General features: G+C 43.3%; 1 protein-coding gene across 11 annotated transcripts in view; it reads right to left on the minus strand.

Annotated features, from left to right (window-relative positions):
- The window catches only part of ELMO1 (engulfment and cell motility 1), a 536034-nt gene extending 521135 nt beyond the window's left edge, over positions 1-14899 (minus strand). For 2 of the 11 annotated variants that reach the window (XM_087947673.1, XM_087947672.1), the window contains exon 1: positions 14654-14883. The gene's annotated coding sequence lies outside the window, so the exon portion shown is untranslated. Of the gene's footprint in view, positions 1-14104; positions 14519-14653 lie in introns of those variants that run through there. The other 9 variants (XM_087947666.1, XM_087947667.1, XM_026674849.2 and 6 more) reach the window with 7 other exon arrangements.
- Between the last annotated feature and the right edge of the window lie 211 nt (positions 14900-15110).

Raw genomic sequence — 15110 nt, forward strand, 5'->3', positions numbered from 1 at the left:
CTGGACTGAATACTAACTGCTTTAACCATGTATGACTTGGACTGCTTGCTGGACTTTGCTTAACCGTTTACTGGAAGTAAAAACCTACATTTTACTATTCAGTGTATCTGTGTGCTGGTCGTGTGTTATTCAATACCACTCTCACTACGTCTCCCTGTGTTCACTCATTCTCCTAACGGGGAATTACCTCAACACAGGGCAATAAAGATTAGCCTAAAAACAACACCAGAATGTTTCCTTCCTGCATTCCTTACAGGATTAGGCCTGTAAAGTAGAAAAAAGGAGATTTCTTCCAACAACCGGTTCGCCGAACTGTTTAGAAAATTAACAACAGATTCTAGCGAATGGGTGAGAACCGATAGAATCCCACTCCTGGAAACAGGTCGAAATGGCTTTTTGAGAGTTTAAGTTTGCAGACTCCTGGTTTAAAATAAACTAAATTCACTTACATGTCTTTTCTTACCTTTAATTTCTTATCCTTGCTATTTACGTTTTTTCTGTTCTTTGTTTCGCTTTCTACAAAAACAAAGAATGAGACAAATATTTCTCAACTTACAACTGTAATGGAGCCTGCCCATTATGATCACAAGTAGTGACAGCCATTAAGCAAAATGGTCTCACATAATGCTCTCCCTGATGCAGCTGTTAAATGAACACATGGTTCATTAAACAGAATACAGAATGCTCTCAAGGTCTCTTACACTCCCTGGGGCACCATGTGCTCTGCTTTATTCCCTCAGGATCCCCACAGGCCGATGCAATGCAAGGTAATGCGAGGCTTAGCTTTCCTATAGAAGTTGCCAGTAACAGGTATTACCATAGTGAGTCTGTCAGGAACTCTGTTTTTAAGGAGGTTCCTTTTTTTGTTGTTGAATTTGCTGAGTGTTTTTTTTTAAACAGGCTCCCACAGGTTTGTGGCAATAGTAGCTGCTTATAGAATAACATATGGTTGCCATGAGGTAGTCTCTGTAGGAAAGTTTTCATATTGGTGGGGTATCCTGCAAAACAATAAAAAGTTGCATGCTGCATGCGACTATGGAGCTGGCTGAGGATCAGGCTAAATCTTGCAAGTGCCTAAGTCGAGGCCTACAAGCTGTAACAGCCCCTCACGCACCAAGCTTTAATCTCCCTTGGGTGGCTAAGTGAAAACCAGACCAAGGTCTATAAGCTATAATTTCCCCATACACAGATTGCTTCTGTTGCATGGCTTTAGGCTCCCTTGGATGGCTGAGTGGCCAAGTTGGGAGAGGCCAAAATGGGATAGATGGTGGAGATGGGGGCATTGAAGCATTCCTGGGGTTGACTGTAAGAATGAACAACCATGGGAGCACTGCAATTTTATGTAGCTTTTGGGAATGTCTGTCATAACACTGAACAGTTACTAAGCAATGGGTCATAAGTCAAGGGCTAACTCTATGTGTATACATTGTAAGCAATAATATGAAGCAATGAGTAATTTTAAGGAGAATGAATATACGAGATTTCCATTACTTAGAAAGATAGTAGAAGTTAAAAAAAAAGTAAGAGCAGGTTGCCTAGGTAAGGATGTGAGTTAAACTTATGTATCGTGTTCATACTGTATTTGTCTTTCCTATAAAAATTCTCAAAGCAAGATATGATTTTTCCCACTTTCCCATCACAACAATTTACAAAAAGTACACCTAGCTGAGAAATAAGACTGTTTTAAGATCCTGCAGTGAACTTCAAAGCCAAGTACAATATACAAACATAAATCTCCCCAATCCAAATCCATAGCATTCTGTCCACTAATAAAATTGCTCCAGATCAGAGGTAGTATTCAGCAGGTTCTAACCAGTTCTGGAGAAATGTTGAGTAGTTCAGAGAACCAGCAAATATCACCTCTGACTGGAGCTTTTACAGTATCCTTCCCCTGCCACGCCCACCAAGCTATGCCCACAGAACTGGTAGTAAAAAAATTTGAATCCCATAACTGCTCCAGATGATGACCCATTTTCTCATTCAGACACAATCTTAAAGAGGCATTTTTCCATAACTATATGAAAATGCAGGTCAGCACCTTTCATAGATTACAACCTTTTGTGTAATTAGATAACTGTATCCTTGATTTCTGACAGCTAAGTATTATAAACCAGTTTTACAAACATTTTTTTTGCAATAATCTTGTATTCACAAGGACTTAATTTTTATAATTTAAAAAAAATCAGAATAATTTGAGGAAACTGTCATTTCTTAGTAAGTTCACTTACAATACGTATTTTGATGGTTTTGTAATTAAATATAACTGTTGTGAACAGCAAAGAGATATAAACATTTTTGTTAAGATAGGAGTTTGCTATTATTTCAAAGAGGTTTTATAAATATTTTTCGTTCCCTTCTTATTTTATTAGCTCTAGAAACAAAATTTTCCAAAGTTGTAATTCTTCATGCACCAGGGTAATATTTAATTTAATTTTGCAAATAAATATCATAATTACAATGCCTGGATGGGAAGATAGCAACTCAAATTGTACCATTATTACTAAGGTTTACAAACAAAATGGGCATTGGTATAATTACCTGAGAATGCCCTTTCTATCTACACTGCAAGAGTCCAGGATGGGTTAGACTCCTCCCTGTGACATCATAGAGCTGAGTCTGCCACTATATAAAAAACCAGCCCCTAGCTGGGTCCCCAGCTTTAGGCAAAGATACTTGACAGACGTAGAGTGTCTATGGAAGCAAAAAAACAATTAGAAAGGGCGTTCTCAGATAATTATACCAATGCCCATTCTCATCCATGCTGTGCCAAGAGTCCAAAGCCTGCATGTCCATGGGAGGGCCATCATCTGGTCTGCTTACTCCGCTTCCGGAACAACCCTCTGTAGCACCCGTCTACCAAATGCTGCATCCACCGAAGCAAATGAATCCAGACGATAGTACCATATGAAGGGTGATGGAGACGCCCAGGTAGCCGCCCTACAGATCTCTTCGAGAGATGCCTGAGTGGACCAAGCAGCCGATGTAGCTTGTTTCTGGTGGAGTGAGCCGTTAGGTTCTTGGGCACCGGAAGGGACAGTCTGGTAGGCCTTGGCAATACATGCCCTAATCCATCTACTTAGGGTAGGAGAAGAGGCTTTGCACCCTAAGGAATTTGGAGGAAAGGACATGAACATAGTGTCAGTTTTTCTAAACACAGCAGTAAGTTTGATGTAGATACATAATGCTCTCTTTACATCCAACCTATGCCACTTGTGCTCCAACTTGTGGTTTGGGTGTGAGAAGAAATCTGGCAAAACAATGTCTTGAGCCCGATGGAACCAGGTATTGATTTTTGGGACAAAGGTAGGATCTAAATGGAGGACCACCCTGTTCTCATGAAAAATACAGAGATTCTGTCTAACTGAGCGTGCCGCCAGCTCTCTCTGGGTTGATGTAATAGCCACTAGAAAAATTATCTTAAGGGTCATGAATAGGAGTGACACAGATCTGAGGGGTTCAAATGGGGTCCCTGTAAGGGCCTGCAACACCTATCCCACGTGGGGTACCTATGAACCACTGGGGGGTGGAGATTGGAGACCCCTTTGAAAAACCTACAAACTGAAGGATGATGGGACAGGGAAGAGAAGTTTTCCCAGTGCAGAACAGATGACAGAGCCGCCATCTGGTGGTGGAGGGTGTTGGGCAAGAGCTCTTTATCCAACCCTTCCTGAAGGAATAGTAGCACATCAGCTACCGATGCTGAGATGGGAACACAGTTTTCCTTCAAACACCAATTGCAGAAAACCTTCCAGGTGGCATCGTAAATGCAAATCGTAGGTGGTTTACTGGAAGCCTGAATGGTGTGGATAACCCTATCAGGAAGGCTGAAGTCCCTCAGATGTTGCCACTCAAACGCCACATGATCAAGCAGAACCACCGATGGTCCAGGTGTATCAAGGCTCCCTGATGAAGGGAGATCCTGTGGACTGGGATCCTCCACGGCTGGGCTACACACAAGTTCACCAGATCGGCAAACCAAGGTCTCCTTGACCAATAAGGTACTAGGAGAATCAGCTCCACGTTTTCCTCCAACATCTTCCAAATGACCGCTGGAATGATAGGAAAAGGGGGAAAGGCGGAGAAGAGACCTGGGGCCATCTGCTCCAAAGTGCATTTGTCCCCTCCGCTCCCTGGGAAGAAAATCTGGTGAAATATCTGCTCACCTTCAGGGGAGTGGCGAAAAGGTCTACTGTGGGAGTTCCAAATCTGAGAGAAAGGCCCCTGAACAGGGAAGGGTGGAGACTCCATTCCAAATGTTCAACCCTGCTCCGACTCAGCCAGTTGGCCTGGGTGTTATCAACCCAGTCCGCCCTGATGGACAAAAGGTACCTCTCTGCCCACCACCCCAGGCATTTGGCTTCCCTCATCAAGGGCCTGGACCTTGTCCCCCCTGTCGGTTGACGTGTGCCTTTGAAGCCACATTGTCCTTCTTCACCAACACATGGGCCCCTGCTACCCTGGCCCAGAAATGTTTTAGTGCCAGGAAGATGACCCTGAACTCCAGCCAGTTTATGGAGCAGGCTCTGTCTACCTGAGACCAACTCCCTTGGGCTATTTTGCCTGCCAAAAGGGTCCCCCAGCCCTGAAGACTGGTATCCGTGGTGAGCAGGATTCTGTCCAACTCCTTGAGCAGGTGCCCCTCCAGAGTACCAAGGATTGCCACCAGCAGAATGAACGAAGGATCTGTGGTGGGATTTGCACCCTGGAAGTGTGGCTGGTTCTGATCGTTGATATGGTAGCAGGAACCATTGAAGAGTCCGTGAATAGAGCTGTGCCCACGGGATGATGCCGATGCAGGAAATCATTTTCCCCGAGAAGTCTGGAAAGATGAGATAAGGGGACTGTGTGTTGCCCTCGAATCTGAAGGATCATCTCGTTTAGGCTTTCCCCACGATCCAGGGAGATGAAAACCTCGCAAAGGGACATATTGAAGATCGCGCCCAAATGGAGTAGTCTGGTCGTGGGAGAGGTGGCTTTTCTTGAAATTGATAGAAACTGCAACGTAGTGTGGAGGTCTCACTAAGTGGAGTGGAGTGACGTCGACTGGATCAAGATGTCGTCCAGGTAACATTGCAACCTCACTGGAACCGCTCGAAGCGAAGCCACCAAGCCACCAATGCTGCCAATGATCTTGTTCAGATCCTAATGGGATCTGAAGTCAGAGGGTGGTAGGCGATCTTGCAGTTGATGCAGCCAGTGGAATGAGGCCCTTGTAAAAAAAGGATGCTGTTGTTAAGGCCCGGACAGCCCAAGCCGCGGTCTGGTGGTTGCACTTGAGCGTTTGTTTCAACCTCTTATCCTCGGCCTTGAGTATGTCCTCTGGCTTAGTGGGGGTGCCCGAGGAGGAAAACGAGGCTACAACTGGAGCATCAACAGAAGGTATTACAAGGGCATTGGCCAAGTAAGGGCCCATGTTATAAAAACGCCTGTTGTGAGACGAAGGCCGTGGCCCAGCAGCAGGGGAGGCACCTTGCTCTAAGGAACCAGGAACAGAGGAGATGAGAGGACCTCTGAATGGATCACTGGCTTGGAGAAGAGGGAGTCCCCATGACAAAACGAATCCCCTTGGGGTTCTGGGGCCACCTCCTCTGGTGACCAATACTTTTTGCAGGAGAGGTTTAAATAAAGCAGGCTTGAAAACAGCCATTGAGGGGGACTGTTCAGGATGAAACCCCTCCTCCTCTGACAAATTAGGGTCCCTGATCTCTTCCTTTTCTTCAGACCCTGAGGAGTGGCTCCGTTCTGAGGTCTAATCTCTATCATCATAATCCCTCCCAGTCAGACTGGGTGGAGGGACTGCTGAACTCCTGGTGCCTGGGATATCCCCTATGTTGAAGAGGGGCCCCTTGGGAGCAAGCAGGAAACAAGGCCTGACCACCCCCTAAAGGATGAAGGAGCTGCTGGAAGCCTTCTGCTAGGCCCCATCTGATGGTCACAGAGACCATATCTCTGATATCACTAGGCCTGCTGCCAATGGAGGGGGTTTCAGCCGGGCATAGGCCTGCCGCTGAAGGTGTAAAGGTAGCTTCAGGTCTAGACCTATGGACACCTTGGGAGATCTGGCCAGGAGGGGCCCCCAAGGAGCTTGTTTAAAGTTGGACCCAAATTTGCTTAAATCCTGGGGGCTAAACTCTTTCAGGGGACCAGGGTTGGAAATGACTGGAGGTGATGGCTTCAGGCTCCCCCTCCCTGGGACCAACCCCTGGGCAAACCTGCACTTCCCCTGGATGAGAAGGCTGTTGTAAATGCCCTCTCATCTGCTCCAGGGTTTTTTGGAATTGCCTTTCCAGAACAACATGTCTTCCCTTCTTGGCCCTGAGTTCAACCTTATAAGTTTTCTTGGGTCTTTCTCTTTTGGGCCTGTGGGCCATGATCTTCTAGGCCCGAGAGCTCTGCTTGGGCCCTATCTGCATCCATTCTGGAGATAAGAAGGGCACAAGATGTGCTGGAAGCAACCCTCATATATGTGCCTTCTATCACTGGGTCAGGTGCTCAGGAACAGAAGAAAAGCCATTTAGGATGATCGTTCCTGAAGTCAGGTCAATTTAAAATGGCCGCCCTCCATGTGCGTTATGGCCAACTGCCACAAAATGGCCACTCGCACGTGTGCTGTCTCCCAGGGGGAAGGCCACAGAGTCTCTGTTGCTCCTTAGGCTTCTGCAAGCCCTGAGCAAGGAAAACAACCAGCGCTAAATGGTTGTCTCGATCAGCAGCTGAGAGGGATCGAAACAGATCGCTACAGTTTGTGGCTGGAGTGGCTGCCCGATCACGCTGGGGGAGGCTGCGTGGGAGAATTCTGAGCGTTCCCCTTACCAGCAGCCTCCCTAAGGCAGCGCCAAGTCCTTGACACTGCAGGAGAGTGGATCCCCCGCTCTCCTCGTGGCACAGCTCCACCGGAGCCCCGGGAGCTGTGTAAAAGGAGTTCTTTTTCCTTTCTTTGCTGTTTTCTGTTTGGATGATAACTACCACTGCTTCCAAGACACTAGCTCAAAGACAAGGAGCTGAGTCAAAGCTGAGGAGCCAGCTGGGGGCTGGCTTTTTATATAGTGGCAGACTCAGTTCTATGACGTCACAAGGAAGAGTCTAACCCATCATGGACTCTTGGCACAGCGTGGATGAGAAACTATTATTTTTACATGGTAACAAAGGTGTAAATATTCAAAAATAAAAACATCACCTTCAAAAGAAAGGTTAAAGTTAGCATGCTTTCAATTCAGCACCCCCCTTATATTCTTACAATTAATATATTGTAAGTAAAATTAGAGTTATCTAAAACAGTATGAACACTCCCAAATGCTTTCAAAATTCAAGAGCATTGATACAATCTGATTTGACTCTGTATAAAACCAAAAATCCAAGCAATGAAGAATGAACACAATTTTCATTCTTTAGCTTATAAAATATCTCTTTTATTTGAGCATTCAACAAAATGTACAACTTCAGTACATCTAAAACAATCGTATTTGATAAAGCAATGAACCTTAATCTCTTTTAAATGTAAGGAAGGTACTATATATGCTTGCTAATGACTGCTACCAGTATGAACAATCAATGTCTATATTCAGCAAAATGCTTTAAGAAAAATCTCATCATGATTTGTTGATAATACTGTGAATAGTTTAATAAAATAAATATTTCAATCTCAGTGTTAGAAACAACTGTGGACGTAACTGACTTTCACTTTGTCAACTATTCCTACTTCACATGCCAAAAATGACTTTTCCTGTGTCTTGAATTCTAGGCCTCTTTTTCACCAATATCTAAAACATTATCAAATATGTCAATACTGGGTGTCGGCAACCTGCGGCTCCAGAGCCGCATGTGGCTCTTTGGGCGCTCTGCTGCAGCTCCCTGTCCCATCACTGGCTGGCCCCACCCCTTACCCTCGCCCTCGCCTCCCTCACCTGGCCTGAGAATGTAAGGGCAACAGCAAAGGATAGAAAAGCAGCCAGGACTGATTCTCTGATGCCTCACTCTTTCTGGAACTTCTTCTGACCCTTTTTGGTGCTGGGTGTGCCTCAGTTGCTTGGGGAGGCGCGTAATCTCCTTTCCCTGCCAAGACACTGGCCCAATCCAGCCACGACCAATGCTGGCCTTGCTAACATGAGGGCTGGCAGCGTAGGAATAGAATCCGGGAGAAAGGGACGTCGGAAAGGAGGATGGGCCTGCAGTGCCCAGCAACAGCTTTAAGAAGCTCAGGGCAGCAGGAAAAGGGTCTGGCCCCGCCGAACCTCGCATGCCCACCTGAGGTCAGGCTCGGAGAAAGCCGCAGCACCCTTGCCAAAGACACTCGCTTGTCAACCGGTTTCACCCTCTGTGTGTGTGTGTGTGTCATGTACACGCACTCTCTGTCTCTGTATCTCTTCTCTTTCTCTCGAAAAGCCAAAGCTGGGCAAGCTCTCTTTGGGGTTCTTCACTACTCCTTTTAATTCTTCTTTTAGGAAATCCGGGCTGGCTAAGAAACGCATACCAACCATGGCAGAGGGTTTCCTTTGAGTGGTCTTCCTCCTCCTCCTCCCCTCCTCCTCTCACGACCCCCTGGCCAGCTGTAGCGGGGCCGGGAGGGTGTGCAGGGAGATCCTCCTCAAGTGAGCTCCACCAAAGCACAGTGAAGTCATGCATGGGGTGGGTGGACGCTTGCTTAAGGAGGATCTCCCTGCTCGCACGCACCCTCTCGGCTCCACCACAGCTGGCCAGGGGTCATGAGAGGAAGAGGAGGAGGGTCACCCGAAGGGAAGCCTCCGCCGTGGCTGATGTGCATTCCTCAGCCAGCCTGGATTTCCAAAAAGAAGAAATAAAAGCACTTTATTCTTGCACTTTTTCCATATGAGAAGGAACTCATTTCTCTAGACATCTTTCCCTCCTGTCCATATTTGCATACAGAGCTGAACAAATCAACTCAAACCATGTGTGTTTCATCACTGAAATAGCAAAAGTCACTGATTTTCAATCTAAACATATAGACTTTTCCTTCAAATAAATTTAAGGTTATTTTAATTGCATGTGTATATTGATTCTTAAAAGATAATAATTTTGTATCTGACATAATTAAATATTTCAAAACTATACCAAAGTTGAAAACAGGACAATAAACATGAGCTGTCTCTTGTGCCATGTGGAAGTTATATCACTATTTGTTCATTTATAGTTATTGAGACATACAAATTGACGTGGAGTGCCTAATCTTTGCATTTAACTATACAGTAACCTGCATCCTATCAACAGTACAGGCACACTGAAGATGCCACAACTGCTTTAGCACATACACCAATTGCAGACAATCTTACCCGAATTCCTACATAGTTTCAGCAAACAGGTAGTCCTCGAGTTAGGAATGTAATGGTGCCTGCCCATTCCGTTCGTAACCCAAGGATTCATGAGAGTGGATCTTGTACCTTGAATGGTATCACTCCCTCCTTTCACCCACGCATTCACTAATCGAATGTAAGGCTCGTTAAATGCACACAAGATATTTCAGAGTGGGGAAGACCGTGGGGGGGAGGGCTAGTGATGGAACAGGCCACCAGCCTAAGATCACCCAAGGCTTCCCCAACACACTGAAATACCTCATGTTCTTCACAATTGCTTCCCCCACCCCAACCTGCCATGCCGGGTCACTTACCTTGTGAAGATCTAGCAAGCAGTCTACTCTCCAGTCTCTCAGCCATGTGCACCCTTCCAATGCTCTGGTCAGGCCTCTGCAGGCCTTGCTCAGCACATTGCCAGCCAAAATGGAGCTTCTGAGGGGTGGATCTACCCTTCAGAAACTCCATTCGGACCTCCAGAGACCTTGCCCGGCAGGTTGCCAGCCAAAATAGAGCTGTTCAAGCATCCAGAGACCTTGCTCAGCACGTTGCAGATCCACCCTCACAAGCTCTATTTCAGCCAGCAATGTGCTACATGAATGTTGCAGAGCCTCTGCAGTTGTTCGTAAGAGCAAAAAACTGCCGTGGTGCTGCAAGATTCATAGTTTTGGAATTTGTTCGTAAATGTTCGTAAATACATGATGCTTATCATGTAACTTCAAACGTTCACTAAGAGAAATGCTTATAATCCAGGGATTATCTATAGTGTTTTCTTACTGATCTATACCACTGACATTAATATAAGGGTGTTGTATTTCTAAACCATATTATCAAATGGTTTTGGTGATGATGTACAAAAGGTAAGAAAATAAATTTACTAGAAACTACCATTAAAAGGCACTAAAGCTAAATCAGATTGGGATTAGGGAAAGAGAGGCACTCACTAGAACATAGCTTGAATGTTAGATATAAAGAGAAAAAGATGTTCCAGAGCACAAATCCTTAAAACAAAAGGGAAAAGTAACTACATCGTTCTGGAAAAAGTTGCAACTGCTTTCAGGCAATGCCAACAGGTTGTAATGGAACCTTACACAAACTCTGAAGCAGCTCTTTCTCTTTTTATATTTTATCTTTCTGTGCATAGTCTTTCCTAAAGTGGATGAATACATTTATCATTTTAATGCAATTTCATGGGTACAAAAGTGGTGAAACTAAAAAGATAAAATTGTTGAATTTATAAAGCTAGATAAATAAAAGATTCACAAATTAAATAAGTTGTGTCACACACAAAGTTTATTACTTAAGTCACAAATGGTTGGATTTGCATTATTCAGGTGTGTGTGTGTTGCTTTTGCATTAGTTATGAAAAGAAAACTTTCCATAAACTATGTATAGGATGCTATACTTCTAGCTAGGAAATGTGAATATTCATCAGGCACACCTGGAGACACTAGAATACAAAAAAAGATAGTTCAGGATCCAAAATTAAATAAGGGAAGAATATTAACCTCAAATCTTAAATATACTAAAAATCAATATATGTTTCAGGTCTATGAAACATTTGAACCTGTAGCTTAATATGTGTTGAACAGGTTAATCTAAACAGGTTGATCTAAAGCAAACAGAAATAGCATTATTTCTATACAAACCAAATGTTATGGCAAAAAATAGTTCTGATTCTAAAAAGACTGAAAATGATTACAGTAAAAAGATTACTTGGCTAGTTGGACCAACGGTCTAACCTACTTTGGGAAATTTTGTAGGTTCAGATCCACAGCACTGTCACAAAGAAACTTATATTAACAATATGTAGTATGCTGAGCTTGGAATAGACACATCTGTGTCACGGAGAACAAATTGTAACATGATCAATGACTTCATCAATATATACAGCCTATTAGAAGAAATTTAGAAGGATTCATTGGAGTGATCCTAATTACTAAAGGCTGGAATGGAACTGAATTTCCAGATTTCCCATTACTATTAATAGTTTTCTTATTCAGTAACATGAAAGGCTCTCAGAACACAAAGGGCATGTTACTTTTAAGCAGTACAGCATAGATCTAACATCCCCAGCAGTCAATATTATCATTCACAGACTTTATGTTTTAAAAATAAGAACTAAAAGAGGGGGAAAGTGCATAATCCTTGATTGTCAATATGGAAAACATGAGATCACATCCTAAACTATTTTCAATAGTTTAAACATAATGGCAAAAAATCCTGCATGAATTCACATTTCACAATCCAAAAGATTTCAGTAAACAAAGAAAGGAAGGAAGGGTGGAGCAGCACCACATAAGCAAACATTTGCTTGATAGTTTGCTACAGGACACTGTCAGGAAGTGCCATTACACACACCGTTGTTTCAGCTACAAGCCCATAAGAGAATAAACAGCAGACCAAAAATGTAAAATGGAGAACAGAAATTATTATTATAAAGCATACATTGCTACTAGAAATATACATTTACAGACGTTACAAACAGAACCCACATGCTCCAAGCGGTAACAAAATCTCCATGGAGTAAAGAAGCTACAGACTATAGCCAAACTAGAAAGTAATATGACTATTTTACACATATTGTCAAAAGTGTCTCCCACACCATTTTAGGAAATATATACCATAAATATACCATTCACATAGAACAAAGGAAGAAATCTTGAACACAGAAGATAAATAATATTACCCTTGCTAAGGTTAATGTTTATATAACATACCCAAATATAAAAATTACTTGTTAGGTATATTCTTGTAAGTATTCATATGAGATTTTACTTGTTTACAGAGCATATCTAAGCAGATGTTGTCTCGTGCCATTCAGTGCTAAATAATGTACAAATTAATAACTCTGATTTGCTAATTATATTGTTTTGTTCTATAAGTTAAAATAGTCATACTGTCCCATATAATTTTGTTTTGACCCAAGCCCTACATGCTTAAAGCAGTATTCAATAAAATGTGCAAAAATAGGATCTGAAATAAATAGGAAAGCTCAAATAAATGTGTAAGAAAGATTGCCAAGACATTGTAAAACCTTACCACTTAAATCTCCCCAATGAAATGAGTTTAGTTATTTACTTGGAATTACCATAAGATGGTATAATGAATTCAACAAAGAAATAGAATGATAGGGGAAGAGCGAGATTCCCTATAAAGTTCTGTATTTTAATCTTTTGCTGTCCATTTTAACCTCTTTCATTTTAACTCTATATATTGCTTAGCTAGATGCAATAAAATTAACATACAGGATAATATCCCAGGACATCTTCCAGGCTTACAAATGTTACATTACTAAATTCAAAAATACAAACTTGCACAAAATACAGTTATTCTCAGTGTACTCTGTAATTTATAAAGCTCCCTACCCTGATGAGTTAATCTGACCCAAAGGAAACAAAAAAAATTATGGGAAAGAGGATTTTAAGAAACCAAAAAGTAGCCCTTCAGAGAACTCTTTAGAAGGCAAATCCAAGAAGACTGGTCAGTAAGAAATAAGGAAAGATTACAAAACAAGGAACTACAGAATAATATCAGTGGTCTCAGTCATACATTAGCACGTGGCACTTACAAAGATAAAACCTGAGCCAACCACTTGAATTACAGGTTGTTGCTTACAGACTGTTGACTTTTAAGTACAATTTATATTTAGGATTGGCCTTGGAGTAAAGTCCACATTTTGGACACAGGGGACCGCTGGTTGAAAGAGGGGTTGAAGAGGCCATCTATATCAAAATTGAACAGCCCTCTCTCAACAGATGGGGAGGGATACATCATCATCTATCTCTAGTCTACAACACAGTCCTTTCAAAAGTTCCAAGAAGGCTCCAGACCTATTTGCACTACTTAGATGACCCTGATGACACAGATAAACCTCCAAGTGACCCCAAAGACGCTCTAAAATAATGCAAATGACCACCTGTCTGCAAGGAGTATAAATCCTTCCATTCCCCACCATCCAGTCAGGGCTGAAGAAGCTTCTTGGATGAGAAGCAAAACATCTTCAGAGAAAAACTAAAAAGTCCAGTTGTGTCTTAAAAAGGCACCTAGATGACTAAGAATCTCTATAGACGATTGGCCTCATAATTACATTGGTATAGAGAGCCAAGTTGTCAGGTAACAAATAAGTCAATTATTTAGTTTATTATCCATGCTACTATATGGAAGATGCTTAGATATTCAGCTCCACACACACAACCAAATGTTTTGAATACAACTTTTTGTTTACCTTTTATAAAATGTCGAAGTGGAACTTTTTAATTCAATCATTACCTCACAAAGAGTCGTTTACCTTTTTCACCTGCCAATAGTATTCTAGCTATTTTGTTAATAAAAGGACAATTTGCTTTGGGGGTGGGAGGAGAGATCAGGCGTTTTCACACGTGCAGTATTAGGAGTCGAGTGCAGAAACAGAGGTTCTTGGTTAAAAAAAAAGAAACGATGAAAGATTGGCTGAGAAAGGAAGCACTTTCTTGGTTTCTTCTGAAGACAAACGTAAAGTGGCTTACAACAGCCAGAGGCCGCTATTTGGGGCAGCACCCTAAAGGCGGGAAGTTGGGAAATGACTCCCCTCCCCGCCAAGATGATTCTCGAAGTGAGCCAATTGAGGGCAAGTACCAGCCATCCCGAGGACTGGGGGAATTTGCGTTTCTTCTTCCACCAATGCAATCAGCAGCAATGTCCTAAGGTTGGGGCTTTTCCCCGTAGCCACTACGAATCTTGCCATGTTTAACAGAACCTCCCCTCCCCATTTTCTTTTTTCTTTTCTTTTTTTGCCGTTGCTAACGTTTTCGACCTACCTCTGGAGAAGGCGATCGTGGCAGAATTCAAGAACCAACCTTTCCCTTGCGATTTGTTCAGGTGTCTTACCAACAATGGGGAGAAGGCGGTACTGGAGATAACTCTACGATTGCAACCACCTCACATATTACCTCACAACGCCGGAACACCATCGGCGCAGCACTCCTTTGACGTTTTCATTCGCAGGAGCTATCGCACCCTGATCCCCTTCCCCGCCTCGCTCTCAGTGCTGCAATTAAGGGCGGAGGTCCATCTGTTGTCGCCATGCATCGCGTTTCCCACGCATGCCTTCAATACCAGCTAGAGTCCCGCCAGCGCAGGTGGCGTCATTCTTGTTACAATACCCGCACAGCATCATACTGCCTTGGGGCTTGCAAGCGTCCTTCACATGACAGTAGGCTACACTGAACTCAGAGGACTTGACGTTCTTCATAACCAATAACAGAATGCTGTAGCTCTTTCCCTTCCCCTTCCCCCATCCCCATACAAACACACGCCTCTGGCAAGCCACTCTCCTTCCTCCTCCCACTAACCAGAAATTAAAGTACCTTTTTCTAAAGTAGAAACAGTTTCACAAAGTGCAGCGCTAAACAATGAAGTTGGCTGCCCTGGGGCAGAAGGCGAGACCACAGCAGTACCTCCTACCGCCTCCACCACTGAAGTTCTCCTTTTGCCTCGGCTTGTTTTGATGTTTCTGATCCTCTTTCTATCCCATCCTCAGCCTCTCGAGCACTTATAAAGCTCCCAGCCGTCGTCTCTGCAGCCGCTACTGCTGTCGCTGCTCTCACTTCCTCTTCCTCCCTCCTGCTGGCTGGAGGCACGATTTGCATTTCCAAGAAGCTGCTAAAAATTATCTAGATAGGCGCGAATCTCAGTGGGGGAGACGAATTAAGTCATTTAGGGACCGTGCTGTAAATCTTGAATCGCAATCCCATCCTTAACCACATTTACTGAAATATAAATTGCAAAGAGCTCAGTAAAATTGGAACAGTATTGTCCAGGACT

Source organism: Notechis scutatus, chromosome Z (genome assembly GCF_049901735.1).
Source record: "Notechis scutatus isolate UNSWTSFEM ecotype Mainland chromosome Z, rNotScu1.2, whole genome shotgun sequence".
Lineage (NCBI taxonomy): Eukaryota > Metazoa > Chordata > Lepidosauria > Squamata > Elapidae > Notechis > Notechis scutatus.